This window comes from Canis lupus, chromosome 32, assembly GCF_048164855.1.
Source record: "Canis lupus baileyi chromosome 32, mCanLup2.hap1, whole genome shotgun sequence".
NCBI classification, from domain to species: Eukaryota; Metazoa; Chordata; class Mammalia; order Carnivora; family Canidae; genus Canis; species Canis lupus.
This window is the reverse complement of record NC_132869.1, coordinates 14,752,055-14,768,739: the sequence shown is the minus strand read 5'-3', so window position 1 is coordinate 14,768,739 and position 16,685 is coordinate 14,752,055. Positions and strand designations below refer to the sequence as shown.

General features: G+C 38.9%; 1 protein-coding gene and 1 long non-coding RNA gene across 6 annotated transcripts in view; one reads left to right on the top strand and one right to left on the bottom strand.

The window, feature by feature from the left end:
• Positions 1-16,685, top strand: part of LOC140622575 (uncharacterized) — a 60,748-nt gene that overhangs the window by 33,801 nt on the left and 10,262 nt on the right. The window lies entirely within an intron of this gene.
• Positions 1-16,685, bottom strand: part of TRIM69 (tripartite motif containing 69) — a 44,308-nt gene that overhangs the window by 27,136 nt on the left and 487 nt on the right. The window contains exon 1 of one of the 4 annotated variants that reach the window (XM_072808218.1): positions 16,562-16,683. The exons of the other annotated variants lie outside the window; for them this stretch is intronic. The gene's annotated coding sequence lies outside the window, so the exon portion shown is untranslated. Of the gene's footprint in view, positions 1-16,561; positions 16,684-16,685 lie in introns of those variants that run through there. 4 annotated transcript variants of the gene reach the window in all.

Genomic DNA, 16,685 nt, shown 5'->3' with positions numbered 1-16,685 from the left:
CTCCCATGAATAAATAAATTTAAAAAAAAATTTAATGTAAATATTTAAAAATACATTATGTTAAAATCATTATGTATAAAACATAAAAACATTATGTTAATCATAAGATTAATCCATGGAGAACCCTTGCAGCTGTTCCTCTTCAATTATATATAGATTTCATTATGTGAATATACCACAGTTTATGCATCCAGTCTCCTGTTAATAGACATTCATTTCAGTTTTTTTTAAAGATTTTAAAAATTTATTTATTCATGAGAGACACACAGACAGAGGCAGAGACACAGACAGAGGGAGAAGTAGGCTCCATGCAGGGAGCCTGATGTGGGACTCGATCCAGGACCCTGAGATCACGCCCTGAGCCAAAGGCAGACGCTCAATGCTGAGCCACCCAGAAATCCTTCATTTCAATTTTTTTGACTACTAAACACAATGCTTTTAATAATATTCTTGTATGTGTCCCTTTGTGAATATGTATAAGAGTAAATATAAATAAAATGTAATAAAAAATTTTTAAAAAGATATGATAGATACAACCCACACTGTTCTTTCTGATCACTGATTCATTTTGTATCCTCTGATTTGCTATTGCTTCTCTCTCGTGTATTTTTTATTTCAGTTATTGTATTCTTTAGCTCTGATTGGTTCTTTTTATATTTTTTGTATCTTTGTTCAAGTTCTTACTGAGTTCATTCACTTTTCTTCCAAGTTCATTGAACATCTTTATGACCATTACTTTGAACTCTTAAGTAGATCGCTTATCTCCGTTTTGTTTAGTTCTCTTTCTGAGTTTTTTTTTTTCTTGTTCTTTCATTGGAACATATTTCATTGTCTTCTTATTTTGTCTGATTCTCTATGGTCAGCTACATTTCCTGTTCCTGAAGGTAGTGATCTTATCTGGCAGGCATCCTGTGGGGCTCAGAAGTGCAATCCCTCCTGGTCACCAGAACCAGGAACTCCAGGAGTGTCTCCTGTGTGAGCCACATGTGCCCTCCCATTGTGCCTGGGCTGCAACTGTTGTGAGCATGCTGGTGAGTGAGGCTGGCCCCTGCTATAGCTGCAGGGTTTGGCTATGACCATTACAGGTGTGCCAGTGGGTGGGACTGGCCCCCTTGCCTCCTAGGACAGAACTCATCCTGGCTGAGGCTACCTGTTTGGTGTGGTGGTTGAGGGGCAGCCACTTTGGCGGAACATTTAATGAGGCAGATTGGGTATGGTGGGCCTGCAGGGGAATGCTGGAGCAGGGTGGTCAGTGCTAGCAATGTAGATGGAGAGTGTTAGAACTGGCACCTGCCAACATCAGGTCAACTTGGCTGAAGGAGGGCAAGAAAAATGGTGCCTAGTGCACTTCCTGGAGTAAATTCCTACAGATCCTTGCCCTGTGAGCACACCCCTAAACTTAGTAAGTATCCTTCACATATATTCCAGATGCTTTTCATATGTGCTGGGCCTGGGAGCAAGAGAGATTATGTGCGGGCCCTTTAAGAGTAGAGTTTTGGCCTCTTTCTTTCTTTCTTTCTTTCTTTCTTTCTTTCTTTCTTTCTTTCTTTCTTTCAGATTTTATTTATTTATTTATTTGACAGAGAGATTAAGAGCAAGAGTACAAACAAGAGGAGCAGCAGGCAAAGAGAGAGAGGGAGAAGCAGACTCCCCACTGTGCAAGAAACCTGATGTGGGGCTAGATCTGAGGACCCTGGGATCATGACCTGAGCTGAAGGCAAATGCTTAACCAACTGAACCACCCAGGCGCACCCTGAGTTTTGGTTTCCTAAAGCCCTTCAGCTCTCCCAGAGTTAGGCTCCACTGATTTTCAAAGCAAGATGTTATAGAGACTCATCTCCTCAGGGCAGATCCCCAGGCAGAGAGTGCGTGATGTGAGGCTTGACCCTCTCACTTCTCAAGGAAGACCTTGGTATCTGTGATATCCTTCTTCCTTGTGGGTCACTGCACCAAGGTTTGGTTTCCAACCAGACTGCATCACTGCCCCTTCTGCCTTTCTCAGTGTGGCTTTTTCCTTATGTCTTTGGCTGTGGAAGAACTGTTCTGCCAGTCTCCAGGTCATTCTCCGATAGTTGCTGTATATGTGCTTGCAGACTTGGTGTGTCCATGGAAAGAGGTGAGCTCAAGATCTTCCTACTCTATGATCTTCCCCTCTAATCCCAAAGTAATACATTTTAAATCACAGAATTTCAGGCTTGAGTATATGAAATTTCTTTTAAGTGTTGCTTTCCTTTTTTTTTTTTTTTTTAAAGATTTTATGTATTTATCCATGATAGACACACAGAGAGAGAAAGAGAGGCAGAGACAAAGGCAGAGGGAGAAGCAGGCTCCATGCAGGGAGCCCGACGCAGGACTCAATCCCAGGTCTCCAGGATTGTGCTCTGGGCCAAAGGCAGGTGCTAAACCGCTGAGCCACCCAGGGATCCCCATAAGTGTTGCTTTCCTGACTCTATTCTAATCATATCAATTACATGACCACCTTTGTCTATGTATAAGGCTACTTAAGAGGAAGTTGTAAAAAACAAACAGGAAAAGAAGAGAAAAGGTTAGGCAAGATTCCTTTCCAGTGGGCCTGTTAGGACCCAGATTCTGACTGATTTCCACAATCCAGTCTTCTTACTGACAAGCAGATGTCTCAAGCTAGCAAATCTACTCCTATTTATTCTAGATAGACGCAGGCTTCCAACTCCGTATTCAGTGAACCAAGCAGGTGGTATAATTACCTCGTATTTCCCACTCCTCATTTTGAGAAGAGTACTCAGGAGAAAAATTCTTTCTCTGTAGTTCTGAACATTTTGGGGATTTGGGTTTTGGAAGCCAACAGAAGCTCCAGATGGGACTTTAAGAACATTAATCAATGAAACAGCAGTAGTCAGGAAAAGGATTAAATTGAAAAAAGGATCCCAGCCCTTCTTATTGATTGAAATGGTAACCATTGCATACAAAATTTTAATTTTAAGTACTAAATATAGAAGATTTAAAAAATTGAATCTAGGACTGACATCACTAAAAAAGGCAGAATAGGGAACTCCAGGGAGATCTCCACAAAAATATATTAAACTTGCAAAACCTGTCAGAATCAACTTTTACAGAACTTTGGGATTTAGGGACACCTGGGTGGCTCAGTGGTTGGGCATCTGCCTTTGGCTCAGGGCCTGATCCGAGCCTGCTCCCTCTGCCTGTGTCTCTGCCTCTCTGTGTCTCTCATAAATAAATAAATAAATCTTAAAAAAAAAAAAAAAAAAAAAAGAACTTTGGGATCTAGTCAAAAACTTGTAACTAGAGGAAAACTTAAGGAAGAAACTGCCATATGGCAGTAAGCATGTACTTACTACCATTTTAAATCATTTTAAATCATTCACCTACCATTCTTCACTCTCCAAATTGTTGACAGCCATGAGAATGGTAGCTGAATTCTTGATGCAGGTTGCTAGTGCTGAGAGGGAGTATGAACCTTATTCTCAAAGAACTGTGGTTGTGTGTTCTGTTCTGCCTGCTAGCTATCTTGAGGACGAGAACAAGGGCTTGCCTTTATTTTGCCTACCACAGAGTTCCCAGGGCTGAGGCAGCTTCCTGAATTGCCTTTAATGAAGATATTTAAAGGCAAAAGGATTGGACACAGCAGTCTATGGGAAGAGAGGATAGTCAGTATAAGAAATAAACCAAAAAGCCTAGGAAGGAAGAAGTTGGAAAGTAAGATACATGGGGAATAAGGGCTTTTAAAAGCTCCCATGTGGGGGTACCCGGGTAGCACAGTTGGTTAAACATCTGCCTTCAGCTCAGGTCATGATCTCGGGGTCCTGGGATTAAGTCTTGTATCAGGCTCTCTACAGAGAGTGCCTGTCTCTGTCCCTCTGCCCCCTCCCCTCATTTGTATGCTTGCGTGCTCTCTCTCTTATATAAATAAATAAAATCTTTAAATAATAATAAAATAAAAGCTCCCATGTATGGTAGGGAATTGAGAAGCGCCTGTACATACCCAGGTCTGGATACCTGCTTTAAGAAAGGTCTGAGAAGACTCTAAGTTTTAACCTCTTACTGTCCTTCAGGCTTCAAATGAAGAGGAAGTAAAGACCAAGACAGAGTTGTAAATGGCCTGGCTCAGGGTTCAAGAAGTGCCGCAACACAGAACCAATTAGAAAAGACTAGAAGAATACTTTTTCTTTTACTTTTTAAAAAGTCTCTTCTTGGCTCCAGGCATTTAAGAAAACTCTGTCAAACCACGAGCTGATCACTAATCTAATGGAACACAGGTTTCAGTGGCCACACAAGACAACATACATAAAAAAATAGTTCAGAAAAGTTACTAAGCAGAAAACACCCCCCAACAAGCAGCAACAACAAATAGCAGGAAGGGGGAAATGGACCTGTCAAGGAATAGAGTTTCTCTATACTATTCAAACTAAGTTGGTATCAAATCACCCTTGATTGTTAGAAAGTTCAAATATTAAATGTAACCCCCTGGGTAACCTTTAAGGGAGAATACTAAATAATGTATAGAAAAAGAAATGAGGGACACCTGGATGGCTCAGTGGTTGAGTGACTGCCTTCGGCTCAGGGCATGATCCCGAAGTCCTGGGATGGAGTCCCGGGATGGAGTCCCACATCAGGCTCCCTGCACGGAGCCTGCTTCTCCCTCTGCCTATGTCTCTGCCTCTCTCTCTCTGTGTCACTCATGAATAAATAAATAAAACCTTAAAAAAAAAAAAAAGAAAAGGGAACCAAAATGGTGCACTAGGAAAAAATCAATTTGAATGCAGTAATAGAGGAGTTTATAAACAAAAAGATATCATGTGTGGAAATTGAATAGCAAAATGGTAAAATGAGTCTTTCCATATCGGTATTGACTTTATATGCAAATGTCCTAAACTCTGATTAAGAGACAGAACTTGGGAGAATGGACAAAAGAAACATGATTGAACTATATGCTGTCTACAGGAAACTCACTTTATGTGCAAGGATACAAATAGGCTAAAAGTATAAAGGATAGGAAAGTATATTTCATACAAATATTTACCAAAATATAGACGGCAATAGTATGGCAAATATTAAGACAAAAACTTATGACATGTGGTAAAATGCAGTACTCACAGCTAAATTTATAGTGATAAACACGTACATTAAAAAAAAAAGACCACAAATCAATGACTTAATTTTCTACCTTAAAAAACTAAAAAGAAGAAGAAGGAAGAGGAGGAAGGAAGGGAGAAGGAGGGGGAGGAGGATTAATGATTTTAGAAAGGAGAAAGAAGACTGAAATAACTAAAATCAGAAATGTAAGTGGGGGCATTACTATAGAACCTTAGAACTAAAAAAGAATTATAAGAGAATACTATAAACACTTGTATACCAACAAATTGGATAACCTAGATGAAATGGAAAAATTCCTAAAAACATATAAACTACCAAAACTGACTCAAGAAAAAAATAGTAAAACTAAATAGACCTACAACAAAAGATTAAATTAATAATCAAGAACCTACTAATAGGGATCCCTGGGTGGCTCAGCAGTTTGGCGCCTGCCTTTGGCCCAGGGCACGATCCTGGAGTCCCAGGATCGAGTCCCACATCAGGCTCCCGGCATGGAGCCTGCTTCTCTCTCCTCCTGTGTCTCTGCCTCTCTTTCTCTCTCTATGTCTATCATAAATAAATAAATAAATAAATCTTTAAAAAAAAAAAAAAAAAAGAACCTACTAATAAAGAAAAGCCTAGGACCAGATGACTTTACTGGTGAATTCTACAAAACATTAAAAGAATTATCATCAGTCCTCTGACTCTTTCAGAAAGTAATATAGGAGGGAACACTTCCTAACTCATTCTGTGAGGCCAGCATTATCCTGATACTGAAGCCAGATAAAGATATCACAAGAAAATAAGCTAATTTTAGTTTTCTTCACAAAACAATGAAAAGACAACTCAAAGACTGAGGGAAAAAAATTGTAAAACCTATACCTGATAAAGATCTGGTATCCAGGATATATAAAGAACTCTAACAAACTCAAGAGCAAAAAGAGAAACAATTTAAAATTGAACAAAAAACTTGAATAGACATTTCTCCAAAGAAGATAGATGGCCAACAAGCACATGAAAGATGCTCAGCATCATTAAGGAAATGCACATAAAAACCATAATGGTTGGTAAACACCAACTAGGATTGTTACAATTTTTTAAATAGAAAATAACAAGTATTTGGTGGAGATGTGGAGAAATTGGAACCCTCATTCATTCCTATTGAGAGTATAAGATGGTACAGCCTCTGTAGAAAAGAGGCTGGCAATTCCTCAAAAGGTTAAACAGAATTAACATATGGCCAACTATTCCACAAGTAGGCATATACCCAAAAGAATTATTTTAAAGATTTTATTTATTTATTCATGAGAGAGACAGGGAGGGGCAGAGACATAGGCAGAGGGAGAAGCAGACTCCCTGCGGGGAGCCCAATGAGAAACTTGATCCCAGGACCCCAGGATCAGGACCTGAGCCAAAGACAGACGCTCAACCACTGAGCCACCCAGGTGCCCCTACCCAAAAGAATTAAAAACAGGTATTCAAACAAAAACTTGTTCACAAATATTAATAGCAGCACTATTCACATTAGTCTCAGGTGGAAACGACCCAAATGTTCATCAAATGAATGGATAAACAAATTGTGGCATATCCATGAAATGAAAGATTATTCCATTACAGAAAGGAATGAATTACTGATACATACCACAACATGGACAAACCTCAAAAACAGTATGCTAAGTAAAGAAGCCAGGCACAAAGGTCACCTATTATATTATTTCGTTTGTATGAATATCCGGAAAAGGTAAATACATAGAGACAAAAAGCAAATTAGTTGTTGCCAAAGGCTGGGAGGAAGGGACAAATGGGGAGTGACTGATCAACCAGTATGAGGTTTCTGTTGGGGATCATAAAAATATTTTGGAATTAAATAGAGGCAATAGTTACACAATATTGTGAATGTGCTAAATATCACTCATTGAATTATACACTTTAAATTGGTTAATTTGAGGAGTGCCTGGGTGGCTCAGATAGTTAAGCATCTGCCTTCAGCTCAGGTCATGATCCCAGAGTCCTGGGTCCAAGCCCTGTATCGACAAGCCCCACATCAGGCTCCTGGCTCAGCAGGGAACTTGCTTCTCCCTCTCCCTCTGTCTCTCCCCCTGCTCATATTCTCTCTCTTCCTCTCCCTCTGTATCTCTCTGTCTCAAATAAATAAGTAAAAATCTTAATAAAATAAAATGGTTAATTTTATGTAAATTTTACAATTCAAAAAATTGAAGCTATATCTGACTCCAGAGCCAAAATTTTTATACTGAACATATCCTGCTTTGAATGCTGTATTATAGCTACTATTTGATATGTAGCCACCAGAAGTGGCTACAATCAATATCTAAGAGTCTGATGAAGTAAGCATTCAATAATGCCAGCTCTGTTCTAATGTCCATATTTGCTGGGGCATTAAAATGAGTGAAATAAAGAGAGGCTGTGCCCATAAACTGCTCACATCTGGGTCTCCACTAATATTTGTGAGTCAGGATAAAGTACAACTAGAAGCACCTCACCCATTCTTGTTTTCACCTCCGAGACTGCTTACCCTGTCCCATACACCTCATAATCATGTGTGTGGAAAACCGAGTCCAAACAACCAAGCTTCACACACACACACACACACACACACACACACACACACAATCTAACACAGCTACCTTTTGGGCACACAGCTGGGAGCTATAGAGGCCCTAGCAGTGGGCTAAGAATCTTTTGGGCAGAGAATTTTAGAGTCCTGGATACATGGCATGTGATTCAAAGTAAGAGAGAGTAATAGGCTCTTTAGTCTCATGGACTCCTTGTCTTGTAAAGAAGAACATAACTAGAGGAGGCTCAGTCTAGGAGCCTCAAAGCACAGGCCCAGGAAAGAACCTCTCCCCCACCACTCATTGCCCAAGTCTAGGAGTGGTATTACCTTTCTGTCCCATTCCACTTACCTTTATCCTATATCATCTGAGCACTAGCTATGGGTTGGGCCTGTCTGTGCTCTAGAATCAGCAAGGAGGGGCTATAGTTCCATCTCACAGGCCACACCCTTACCAGAATTGAATTTCTGGAGTCTCAGGGGCTTGTCTGTCTTAACCATGTGGAAGACCTGGTTATATAACTATTGGCTGCTCAGATTTCAGGATTCTGGGCTCTGCTTTCTACAAAGTTTTCTACCACAGTTCCTAAAATGACCTTGCCCACCTCAAAGTTTCAAATGCAAGTACCCGTTGCTCCCAGTATATACCATAGGCAGCTCTGAGTATTTTACCCTTTCTTAAATAAATGCTAAAGCTGAAAGGCTGTGATCCAGGAGCATAAAATGGGAACTGAGATGAGACCTCCTCAAAGTAGGAGGTAATTTGTGTGACAGATACAAGAATTTTTAGGGGAGCATAATTGACAGGTCCCTGACACTTGAGTAGGAGGTATGGCCACGAGAAACATCTAGGATCTCTAATATGGGACTTGACAGATCATATCTTAGGCAGACAAAAAGTGAGGAAGATTATTATGGGGGAAAAAGAAATATTAAATGGACATATACTATTTCTCAACTTGTAGATTATGTTTTCCAAAGGATGAAAAACTTAAATATGAATAGGAGATATATTCTAAGGCAGAATCCCTGAGGATTGGTCCATGGATTACATCTCATGCCCTTGAAAGGGAAAACTAGAACTCAAAACTTGTTCTAATACTCAAGTGATAGAATCAAGGGAATCCAAAGAATTCTTTTTTTGTTTTGTTTTGTTTTTAGATTTTATTTATTCATGAGAGACACAGAGAGACAGGCAGAGATATAGGCAGAGGGAGATACAGGTTCCTCACAGGGAGCCTGATGTGGGACTCAATCACCGGCGCAGGATCATGCCCCGAGCCAAAGGCAGATGCCCAATCACTGAGCCACCTAGGCGTCCACCAGTTCTCTCATGCTATACATCCCCTTGAAAATTTGAGTACCCAGAACTGCTTTATTTCTAAAGCTGAACATTTTTTAACTTATCATCAAATTCCATTCTCATTGATGACTATTTCTGTTGCTCCTTCCCATACCTAGATTTTCATGTCTTTGGCTTGTGTCCCTAGACCTTGACTGCCTAGTTTTGTGTACCACCTGTGTTCACTATCCCTGACACCCGATTTCCCCAAACCTGAATCTTGCCTGCTTGGATCAAATATAGCCATATTCTCTTTGAATATTACCTCTCCACCATTCTCTCCAGTCTCTTTTTTTCTGAAACTCCTATCAGACAAACATAGGAGTTTCTTACTCAGCCTTCATTCTTCTTAATCTCCTTTTCTTATTTTCTTTTTTAAAGATTTATTTATTTATTTATTATTCATAGAGACACGGGAGTGGGGGAGAGAGAGAGAGAGAGAGGCAGTGACACAGGCAGAGGGAGAAGCAGGCTCCATGCAGGGAGCCCGACGCGGGACTTGATCCCGGGTCTCCAGGATCACACCCTGGGCTGAAGGCAGGCGCCAAACCACTGAGCCACCCAGGGATCACCTCCTTTTCTTATTTTCTAACTACATCTGGTAGCTGTCTGTGCTTTGCTCTCCCATTTTTTTTTTAAGATTTTCTTTATTTATTCAAGAAACAGATAGAAAGGCAGAGACACAGGCAGAAGGAGAAGCAGGCAGAGGGAGAAGCAGGCTCCATGCAGGGAGCCTGACCTGGGACTTGATCCCAGGTCTCCAGGATCATGTCCTGGGCTGAAGGCGGAGCTAAACCACTGAGCCACCCAGGCTGCCTTTCTCCCACTCTTTTTTATAGATACTGTTTATTTTTTGTTTCCTTAAACATCTTTTTTTTTTCCTTAAACATCTTTGAATGAAGTGAGTTCTTCCTGAATAAGCTATTTATAAGAAATTGGCAAAAGGGTAGAGACAAGCCATATTTGAGACTATTTTCTTAATGAAACATTGTATCTATGAGCTCTTATAGCCCTTACTTTTCCTCATGGTTAGCATTGCAGAGTTGCTTACAATGCAGTCTGTTTCCTCCACTATTCTAGACCAACCGACTGCTTTCCACAAATATGGCTTATTTGTCCTTGTTCAACTTCACTTTCCCTATGTCTCAAATCTTGGTGACAAACAGGTCTATGAAAGCTCCTGCTTTAGCCTGCTTGCCTGTTTTCATTGTTCTGTACAAGTGCTTACATGTCTTGGGGCACTTTGTCTGGAGAGCTATATCATTCTTGCTTTGCATAAAATCTACATCCCTAAGCATCCATGATCTCATTCCTATTTGACTTTCACTGTATTGGGCAGTCCTTCTTCATAGGGTTGTAATCCAGGGTTACAGATGTCTCTAGTTATATTGAAAATAGAGTTTGTCTGATTTTCATTCTCCTTGTAGTTTTGAGTTAAAGAAGGGTAAGTTTCTGAGAAAATAAGAAATAAAACTACTATTTTTATTCTACCATTTGAAAACTAAAGCTTAAGTTGTTTTTGACACTTTATCCAATATTTCTATGTGTCTAGGGGAGCAATTTATAGAGATATTTCAGTATGTCCTTCATATACCATCTTGACCAGATTCGGTAATGTACTTTCAGCAGTAAACAGTGTGGATGCCTCTCCTCAAAGATTACAAGGTGAATTTCTCTCCAGCCCCTACAAATGAGTACTTAAAGTCAGTATTAAGCAGTGCTACAGAAAAGGCTATGTGTTCTCTGAACACCTGGATTTTTTAAAACCAAGGTTCATCCCCAGTACCTACTAGATGTGTTAATCAAAGTTACTGTCATTTGCACAGTCTATGCTAAAGGTCAGGGCTACATTCATGGGGTGCTTGGGTAGCACAGTCAATTAAGCATCTGACTCTTGCTTTCAGTTCAGGTTGTGATCTCAGTATAGTGAGATTGAGCTCTCTGGTCAGTACGGAGTCTGCCTCAGATTCTCTCTCCTCTCTCTGCTCTTCCTGCTTGTGCTCATGTTTGTGCTTTCTGTCTCTCTCAAAATAAATAAACAGACCTTTCTTTTTTTTTTAAAAAAAAAAAAAAAAAGGGAAGACTGCATTCATCATGTGGCCTTCCCATTCTGTCTCAGGCCACAGGTGAATAAAATATAGGTGGGCTTCTGACTCATTCCATAGGCTGTTTAACAACCCAAGGTGTGACCTAATGCAAAAAAAATGATCTGGGCAAACTAGAACCTCTTGCGAATTTAACTTTGGAAATAGAATCAGAAAACTGACAGATGAAGCAAATCAAATAGATAGCCATGAGGTAGACTTTGGAACATGAAAGGTCATGACATGAAGAATCATAAAGGAAACAGAATCTAGGAGTGAAATTTTAAACATAAGACAGAAGAAATGCAGAAATGTAGGATGGAGTCAGTTAATTGGTAAAGACAAGAATTATATAGAGAAAAAAATGTGGAAAGTGGCTATGTTACATTAACCACAGCACTGTCCTATGACTCTTCCTGGATTCCTATGCCTAGCACAATTCCTAGCCATAGTAGGGGGTTCAACAAATAAGTTGGAGGAATGCATTTTTATCCTCATGGTAAGTGTGGTTACCTCTTAGGATAACTTGTCTGAATCTCTGCTCTTGTAACAGACCTTCTACCTCGGCACACTTTAATAACTTTTCTGGAATCTTGTCATGGAGTTTGCTAAACACTCATTTAATGGCTTACTCTCAATCTTCATCCTTCTTGACTTACTGAGTTTCTCCTTTGGCTTTTGTGATATTATACTGTTCTAGTTCTCCTGTCTCTGACACTCCTCTGCTTTGGTTGGTTTCTTTTCCTCTTTTCACTTTCTTAAGTGTAAACAATCACCATTGTCTATCTTCAGCTCTCTTCTAGCTCCATACTCTTCTTCCCAAGTAAGCCATTCATTTCCAACTTTGTGTACAACCTCTATGAGGTGACTCCCAAATCTGTATCTCTAAGCTCACATCTCTGAGCTCACAACTGGGTCCTTGAAACTCAACAAACCTGAAACATAATTCATCTTTCTCCCTAAGTCAGTTCCTTCGCTTGACTTCCTATTTCTATTTATTATACCACCCATATCCCAGTTTTGAAATATGAGTTATCTTTGGGTGTTCTCTTTTTCCTTTCCCATCATCTAGTCAGTTACAAAGTGTAGTCAGTAATAGTAGAAATAATAATTGCTAACATTTCTCTGCCTCGGAAATCTTCTTTTGCTTTCCATAGCCTAACAAAATAAGTTGTGTGGGTTTTGGTTTTGTTTTTTAATTAAAAAGGCCCTATATTTCAGAATTCTCTACAATGTTTTGCAAACTCCTATTTCTAGTCTTATCTCCCATGGTTCTGTTGTACAGTGAAAATTTTTAATTTACCATCCTTTCATATATTAATGATTCATTTTAGTTTCATTAACCAATAGATAACAAAAAATTTTCTTAAGATTCTTTAATTTTTTTGCATTAGGCTAAGTGGGCAATTCAAAGAGAAAAAAAATCTAATTATTCTCCACCCTTTCAATGTGCTTAGAAGACCAAACTCAGAAAAATATGCCCCTCTGGAAATATGCAAGTACAAAAAACATCGCATTTTAAACCCATCAATCTGTCTGGAAAGCTTTAAAATTAGGTGCATTCTGAATAAGATAAAACTTGTGGGAGAACCTGGCCAATTGGTGATTTAAGAGAAAAGTTGCCTGCCAGAGCCAGTTGTTACTCCTAGCCATGGAAATGGATGATATTTAGGAATTTTATTCAATGTGTTTTTAAATTACATTTATTTTTTATTTTTTTAAAGATTTTATTTATTTATTCATGAGAGATGGGGGTTGGGGGGCAGAGACAGGCAGAGGGAGAAGCAGGCTTCTTGCAGGGAGCCTGATGTGGGGACTCCATCCCCAGACCCCAGAATCACACCATGAGCCGAAGGCAGACACTCAACCGCTGAGCCACCCAGGTGTCCCTAAAATATATTTAAAGTAGAGTAGTAGTTTCCAGGACTGGGGAAAAGGGGGAATGAAGAGCAATTGCTAATGGGTATGGAATTTTTTGTGTGTGTGGTGATGAAAATGCTCTAGAATTAGATAGTAGTGATGATGGCATAACTTTGTAGTTGTGAAAAACCACTGACTCGTACACTTTGTATATAAAAATATATATTTAATGTTATTGTCGATATTATATGAGTTTTTGTTATTTGATTGTAAATTTATCTTGCCAGTTGAAGTTTTTCCAATTACCCTGACTTTCAAGAATATGGATTCTTCTACAAAACATTAATCGTATTAACTAATATTGACCATTTACTGTGCAAAATGCTTTAAGTGCATTATTTCATTTAATCCTCTTAAAAGCCTTATGACATAGATATTATTCAACCATTTTTAAGGAGATTGAAGCTTAGAGAGGTTAAATAACTTGCCAGGATCCCACAGTAATGAAGTGGTAGAGCCTGGATTTGAACTGGTTATCTAACCCAAAAGCCCATTTTCCTAATCATTGAGTCAGCAGAGGTCCAATCAATGTTTTGTGCAGTTGAATTTATAAAATGGATCAAACTTGTGAGGCAAAATTGCTGGAACAATTTCCCACTACGCTAGAGGGAAGAATAGGAGATTCTGAAAATTGGAAAACAAGGGAGATTCTGAAATTTTTCTATCTGGAAATCTTAGGAAATCATACCCACTGCCAACTCCAACTCCTTAGGGAATGTCTAACCTTAAGACAGAAGGAGAGAAATTCAAGTCAAGGATAGGAATTCATCCTTAGAAAGTAACTGGCTGGCAGCATTCACTTCTTTTTAAGATTTTATTTATTCATGAGAGACACACAGAGAGGCAGAGACATAGGCAGAGGGAGAAGCAGGTTCCCTGCAAGGAGCCTGATGTGGGACTCAATCCCAGGACTCATGATTATGTGAGCCGAAGGCAGATGCTCAACCACTGAGCCACCAAGGCATCCCAGCAATCACTTTTTACAAAAGCACATCCACTTCCTTCCACTTACCTTGCATATTCTCATAAAGCAGGAAAAAAAGGCAAGGATGGAGTAGAGCTATGAAGTCATTAGAAACATGCAGAAAAATGCTTTTCTTTTGATGTCTATCAAGAAAACACTTAGTTCAGACAAATATAACTTTCTTTGTTTTAGCTTTGAAGAAATCTTAAGGGAATTCGATTAAAAATGTTTAACTACTCAACAAAACTAAAACACAACCTACTGAAGGGGAGAAGATATTTACAAATGACTTATCAGATAAAGGACTAGTATCCAAAATATAAAAAGAACATATATAACTCATATAATTGTATAACAAAAACAAATAATCCAGTTAAAAATGGGCAGAAGACATGAACAGACATTTTTCCAAAAAAGACATACAGATGGCTGACAGATATAGGAAAAGATGCTGAACATCACTCATCATCAGGGAAATGTAAATTAAAGCCACAATGAGGTACCACCATACACCTGTCAAAATGACTAATACCAAAAATGCAAGAAACAACAAGTGTTATTGAGGATGTGGAGAAAAGGGAACCCTTGTGCACTATTGATAGGAACGCAAACTGGTGGAGCCACTGTGGAAAACTATGGAGGTTCCTCAAAAAATTAAACATAGAACTACCATATGATCCAGTAATTTCATTACTGGGTATTTACCCAAAGAATACAAAAACACTAATTTGAAGGGATACATGCACCCCTGTGTTTTTTTTTTAAGAATTTATTTATTTATTTATTTATTTATTTATTTATTTATTTATTTATTTATGAGAGACACAGAAAGAGAGAGAGGCAGACACAGGCAGAGGGAGAAGCAGGCTCCATGCAGGGAGCCTGACATGGGACTCAATCCCGGGTCTCCAGGATCACATCCTGGGCCAAAGGTGGCGCTAAACCGCTGAACCACCTGGGCTGCCCCACCCCTATGTTTTTTGCAGCATTATTTACAATAGCCAAATTATGGAAACAGCCCAAGTATCCATCGATAGATGAATGGATAAGGAAGAGGTGGTATGTACACACAACAGAATATTACTCAGCCATAAAAAGGAATGAAATCAGGCAGCCCGAGGGTGTGGTCCTGGGGACCGGGGATCGAGTCCCATGTTGTGCTCCCCACATGGAGCCTGCTTCTCCCTCTGCCTGTGTCTCTGCCTCTCTCTCTCTCTCTCTCTGTGTCTCTCATGAATAAATAAATAAAATCTTAAAAAAAAAAAAGAATGAAATCTTGCCATTTGCAACAACATGGATGGCTCTAGAGTATAATGCTAAGCAAAATAAGACAGAAAGAAAAATACCATATGATTTCACTCATATGTGGAATTTAAGAAACAAAACAAATGAAGGAAAAAAAGACAAAACAAAATAAACAACTATAGAGAATGAATTGGTGGTTACTGCAGGAGTGGTAGGTGGGTGGATGGGTGCAATAGGCAAAGAGGATTGATTGTACACTTACTATGGTGAGCACTAAATAATGTGTAGAATTATCATATCACTATATTGTGTACCTGAAACTAATATAATAACACTGTATGTTAACTATACTGGAATTAAAATTTTTTAAAAAGTATATCTTAGCGGGATCCCTGGGTGGCTCAGTGGTTTAGCACCTGCCTTCTGCCCAGGGCGTGATCCTGGAGTCTCAGGATCTAGTCCCACATCGGGCTCCCTGCCTATGTTGCTGTCTCTCTCTGTGTGTCTCTCGCGAATAAATAAATAAAATCTTTAAAAAAAAAAAGTATATCTTAGCTAATGCCAGTTCTAACTTTTTAGAATTTATAACTTTAAAAAAAAAGAATTTATAACTTTTTTAGAATTTATAACTTTGTATAACTTTTTAGAATTCTAACAGGTATAAATAACCCCAGACTTCACTGTAGTGAAAAAAAATGATTAGTTCTTCAGTCAATTTTGAAAGATGCAACTAAAGATAAAAATAAGTAACTGGAAGACCAAAAAATGTTTAATTCCTGTGAGTATGAGCTCTACTATAAATATAAAATATCAAATGTTATGGTATAACTGGCAAACAGTTATACATAATAAATTTTTTCAACCTAAAATAAAGTGATTAAGATGGGTGAAATATGTGAAGAGGGGGCAGCTGGGTGGCTCAATGGTTGAGCATCTGCCTTTGGCTCAGGTCATGATCCTGGGGTCCTGGGATTGAGTCCCACATCCGGCTCCCTGCAGGGAGCCTGCTTCTCCTGCTGCTGTGTCTCTGCCTCTCTCTGTGTGTCCCTCATAAATAAATAAATAAAATCTTTAAAAAAATAGGTGAAGGTAGATTAAGAGTTCACTTATCTTGATGAGCACTGAGTAACATATAGGATTGTTGAATCACCATATTATACACTTAAACTAATATAACACTGTATGTTAACTATACTAGAATTAAAATGTGAAAAGGATGAAACAGATCCATGCATACTGAAACAACAAAACAATCTTTAGAATATAAAAAATAATTAAAGTGATTAGTTAATAAAGAAAGTACATTTTTATATAGCATTTAGTTTGATTTTTCTCAAAAGTTTACGGTGGGCATCACTACTTACCTACCAAACTCTCTTATCTAAATTCTCAGTTATTCCAGGGACATCTAGGTGACTCAGTTAAGCAGCCAGCTCTTGATTTCCACTCAGGTCGTGATCTCAGCATTGTGGGATCTAGCCCCATGTC